The 5715-nt window shown below is 38.9% G+C and overlaps 1 pseudogene; it reads left to right on the forward strand.

Moving 5' to 3' along the window:
• The first annotated feature begins 1074 nt into the window (after positions 1–1074).
• LOC102871559 lies at positions 1075–1482 on the forward strand (annotated as a pseudogene).
• The last annotated feature ends 4233 nt before the right edge of the window (positions 1483–5715 follow it).

Below are 5715 nucleotides of genomic sequence, written 5' to 3' on the forward strand. Positions count from 1 at the left end.
AGAAGATGGAACCCTCCCAGATTCATTCTATGAAGCAAACATATCTTTGATACCAAAGCCAGGAAAAGACAGCACCAAAATAGAAAACTATAGGCAATACTAATTTCTGATAAAATGGATTTTAGAATGTAAACCACTGTAAATGATAAGGAAGGCATTACATACTGATTAAAGGAACAACAGATCAAGAAGATATAACCTTGGTCAATATTTATGCACCAAATTATAGACCTGCAATATATATGAATAAAACAACAGTTAACAGAATTGAAGAAAGAAATAGCAGCACTAGAGTGGTAGGAGACTTCAGCACACCACTATCACCAAAAGATAGGTCAACTCAGAAGAAAATCAACAAATATGCAGAAGATCTAAACTATACAATCAGCTAACTTGACCTTGTGGATGTATTCCAAGTACTGCACCCAAATAAAATTCAATTTACTTTCTTCTCAAGTGCAGATGGTACATTCTTCATAATCAATCACATTACTAGGACACAAAACAAGCCTCAACAAATTTAAAAAGCATTGAAATAGTACAAAATATCTCCTCAGTCCACAATGCCATAGAAACTAACCACAGGAGGGTAAAGTTAAAAAACCATCCACTTGGAAACTGAATAACTCTCTGCTAGAACATGATTGGGTTATAAAAGAAACAAAGAAAGAAATGAAAAAATTCCTTGAAAGAAATGAAAATAGAGCATACCAAAACTTCTGGGATGCAGCTAAGGCAGTACTTAGGGGCAGTTCATAGCAATAGGCACACACGTTAAAAAAGAAGAAAAGAGAAAAGTCAATACTCTAACTCAATACCTTCATCAAATAGAAAAAGAAAAACAACCTAATCATACAGCCTCTAAAAGAAAAGAAATTATAAGGACAAGAGCGGAAATCCATGAGATAGAAAACAGAAAAACAACTGTAACTATCCATAAGATCAGAAGCTGGTTCTTCAAAAGAGTCAATAAAATTAACAAACCACTGGCAAAGTTAACAAAAGGGGGAGGGGAAAAGAAGTTACAGAAAATTCAATTAAGAAATTATAGAGGTAGACCAAGGACCTGCCAACATGCGCCCCATCCGCACCAAAACCATGAAGAAGGCAGCCCGGGTCATCACTGAGAAATATTACATGCGCCTGGGTAACGACTTCCACACGAACAAGCACGTGTGCGAGGAGATCACCATTATTCCCAGCAAGAAACTCCGGAACAAGATAGCAGGCTATGTGACACATCTGATGAAGCGGATTTAGAGAGGGCTTGTGAGAGGCATCTCCATTAAGCTGCAGGAGGAGAAGAGAGAAAGGAGAGATAATTATGTACCAGAGGTTTCAGCCCTGGATCAGGAAATCTTTGAAGTAGATCCTGATAACTAAGGAAATGCTGAAACTCTTGGACTTGAACAGTCTGTCCAACCTGCAGGTCACTTAGTCCGCCATTGGATGAATTTCTAAACTCCACGTGGAGCTGTTTGAGTCTGTCTGCTGTGCTGTAATATTTTTCAATAAACTTGGGCACACCAAAAAAAAGAGAGAGAGAGAGAGAAATTATAGAGGTACATCACAACAAAACCAAATATAATTAAATTGATAATATCAGAACAGATCCATCACAAAAGAAGAAATTAAACAGGTAGTAAAAAGACCTACCCATAAGAAAAGTCCTGGGCCAAATGGCTTCACAGCTGAGTTCTACCAAACATTCAGAGAGGATCTATCACCAATTCTTCTTCACCCCAGTAAGAATAGCAAAATTCAACAGAGCAGCAAACAGCAAATGTTGGCAAGGTTGTGGAGAAACTGGAACACTTATTCACTGTTGGTGGGAGTGTAAAATGGTGCAACCACTATGGAAGGCAGTACGGCGCTTTCTCAAAAAGTTGCAAATAGAAATACCATTTGACCCAGCAATTCCACTACTGGGAGTTTACCCTAAGGAAACCATAACTGCCACCCAAACAGATATATGCACATCCATGTTTATTGCGGCTTTGTTCAGAATAGCAAAGATTTGGAAACAACCCAAGTGCCCATCAACAAATGAATGGATAGAGAAGCTGTGGTATATTCACACAACAGAATACTATGCTGCATTGAAAAATAAAGAGCTCATGAAATATTATACAAAACAGGTGATCCTGGAGGGCATTATGCAGAGTGTAATATCTCAGTCACAAAAGGACAAATACTGCATAGTGCCACTGTTGTAAAATGGGACTGACATCAGGGTTGGGGGGAATCTAAGAAAAGAAGGGATAAATAATGTATACTGCATTGAAACAGATGAGGAGAGAACTGTTTAAAAGGAATATAAGATTAGGTATTATTTGCATGACAAGATTCTAGAAAAAGAAATGCATAGTAAAGTGAACTGTGGACTGAGGGGGGATTCTATAACAATAAAATATTTTTTTTTTGCTTCAAAGAGAAAAATGAACTGGGGAGGGGTGGACAGGAAGGAAAATGTACAACAATGAATGAATGGGGGAAATTAAACGGAAAGAATATGCTGTAAAATATATGTTGGATTTAAAACATCATTAATATAAAAAAATAAAAGAGATGAAATAAAAATCACAATGAGGTACCATCTCACTCAAGTAACAGTGGTAAAGTTTAACAGCACAGCAAGTAAGATGTTGGAGAGGATGTGGCAAGATACAAATTCTTATACATTGTTGATGGGATTTTAAAATGGTACAACCACTCTGGAAGGCAGTTTGCCATTTCCTCAGAATCCTAAACATGGAAATTTCATATGACCCAGTTATTCTACTTCTTGGAATATACCTCAAGAAAATGAGAATTGAGGCAAAGTCAGAGACTTGTACAATAATGTTCATAGTAGCATTATTCATCATTGTGAAACCATGGAAAAAGGCCAAATGTCAAACCACAATCGAATGAATTGAGAAATTATGTTACATGCACAGGATGGATTACTTACTATGGAGCATGCAAGAGCAATGAGTTTGTAAATCACTTCCTACCTTGGGAGGGACTGGAGAGAATTATAGTGAGTAAACCAACTCAGTTCCATAAGGACAAATACCAGTATAAGACCATTATTGTAGAACATATGAGGATTCAAGGGGCGGGGTGGGGGGGGTAGGACAGAGGAGTGAGAATGGGTGGAGGGTGTTAATCTTAAGGTCACACAATTTGATGGGTGAAGGAAGGGGTGGATAAAGAAAATGGGAAAGATCCAGTGTCAAAAACAATATATATGAACTTTGTAAGTAAACCAGTATAAAATAAAATTTTTCCAAAAGTTGTAATTCAATATGGTGAGCTTTTACAAAATCATTTTGTGTTCAGACTCTAGCTATGAGGAGTGGGGTGACTCTTGCTCAGGTCTGTGTGAATTCCAAGCTCTTAGCTCCCCTGTACTGTTCTCTGAGACAAGGGTGAATTCTTGGACTGAAATAGAACCATAAACTGAAAAGGAACATGGCATCAGCCAATGTTGTGCAGAAGAAAAACTCTTGCTTGTAAAAATTTTAAAAAACTTGAAGCACTTGCTGAGAAAGGACAAAGACTACAGCCATCAATATGGATTACATTTCAACAGTGAAAAAGCAAAATTCCTCACCAGTGAACCAACAGGTAACATCATGATAGCTGGACAAAGTTGTCAATGATTTCACTTTACTTGGATTCACAAATAACATCCATGGAAGCAGCAGCCAGGAAATCAAAAGACTTGCTGCATTAGGCAAATCTGTTTTCAAGGACCTCTTAAAAATGCTAAATAGCAAGAATGTCAATGTAAAGACTAGGGTTTGTCTGTCTAGGTAATGGTATATTTGTTTGCTTCATATGCATGTGAAAGTTTGGTAATGAATAAGGAAAACCTAAGAAAAACTGATAGCCTTTGATCTGTGGTATTGTTGATGAGTACCAAATATCCCACGGACTGCCAAAAGAAAAAACAAGTTTGTCTTGGAGGTAGTGTAACCAGAATGCTCCTTAGAAGCAAGGACAATGAAATGTGGCCTCACATACTTTGAGCATGATGTCAGTAAGTACCAGTTCTTTGGGGGGGGGGAATCCCCAAAAAAACAAAAACAGCTTGCAGGGAAAGATGGAGGGTCAGAGAAAGAGGGACAGACCTTCAACAAGATAGACTGATAAGTGACCACAACAGTAGGCTTGAGTACAGTAGAGATCATGAGAATGGGGCAAGATAGGGCAAGGTTCATTGTTGTTGTTCTTGTTGTTGTTAGGGGTTGTCAAGTCGAGTTTGACTCATAGTAACCCTGTGAACAGTGAACCTGAACTTTGTCCTATCCTGTGCCATATTCACGCCTCCTGACACACTGGAGCCCTTTATGGAAGTCACCATATCAACCTGTCTGGTCAAGGGTCTTCCTCTCCTTCATCCACTCTCCATCTTTCCAAGTATCATGTCCCTATTCAAGGAATAGCCTCTCCTAGCAGCATGCTCAAAGCATGTGAGGTGAAGCCTCATTATCCTTGCCTCCAAAGAGCACTCCTGCTACACCCTCTCCAACACAAATTTGTTCTCTTGGAAGTCCATGAGATGTTCAGCGCTCTTCTCCAACACCACGACTCAAAGGTATCAGTTCTTCTGTCATCCCTATTCATTGTCCAGCTTTCAGATACATAGCAAGTGATCAGAAATGCCATGGCCTAAATCAGATGCATCTTAGTCCTCAAACTGACATCATCATTCCTCAGTAGTTTGGAGAGGTCCCTAACTGCAGACTTTCTCATTGCAATACATCTCCTGGTTTCCTGACTGCTGGTACCAAGGATGTTAATTGTGGATACAAATAAGGTGAATTGTTGACAGTTTCAATCCCTTCTCCATCCATCATTATGTTGCCTAACAGTCCAGTAGTAAGAATTTTTTTTTATTTTCTTGACATTGAGATGCAATCCATATTGAAGGCTGTATTCTTCGATCTTCTGCAACAAGTGCTTCAAGTCCTTCTCACTTTCAGCAAGCAAGGTTGTGTCATCTGCATAACACAGGCTATTGATGAATCTCTCTCCAATACTGAAGCCACAATCCTCTTCATAGAGTGCAGCTTCTCATATAATTTTGCTCAGCATACAGATTAAGTAGATATGGGGTTAAGATTCATAAGGTTGCTAAAAATCATAGATAACTCAGTGGTACCTAACAATAAAAAGAGTGGAAGCTGAGATAACAGTTTTGAGAAAGAGGCATGCATGTGAAGGCCAGGTAGAAATCCTTCTTGATTTCTCTTTTTCACACTCTCTTCTTTCTCTTTCTCCCTGTCTGCCTCTCTTTCTTTTTCCTTCTCTTGTCCCCAGCTCCTGTCACCTATACCTTTCCCATTCTCTGTCATCAGTTTTGATTTCCTCTATTGAGAGCTTCACAGTTTTAACAACTCAGTTCATCTTCTGGAGCTTAAGGCACTTTTACATATCTCATTTGTCTAAACAACATTTGTGTAAGGTAGAATCTTGGAGGAAAGAATAAAAAAGAGAGATGAGAGATATAAAGGGACTTTGGTGACATGTTTTTTTAAAATTTATTTCTTTTTCATTTCAATGAACATCTACAGAGATTTTGGAATTCCATTTATTCACTGTTGCACCCTTCTCCCCGCCCACCCCACCTCCCCCCCCCACTTTGCTCTTCTCCTTGAAAAGCAAAAGAAAAACTCCCCCATTGGTACACACTCCCCCCGCACCTCCACCAACCACACCCCAACC

The sequence above is a fragment of the Elephantulus edwardii genome, unplaced genomic scaffold (genome assembly GCF_000299155.1).
Source record: "Elephantulus edwardii isolate Elephantulus edwardi_28Jun2011 unplaced genomic scaffold, EleEdw1.0 scaffold00218, whole genome shotgun sequence".
NCBI lineage: Eukaryota > Metazoa > Chordata > Mammalia > Macroscelidea > Macroscelididae > Elephantulus > Elephantulus edwardii.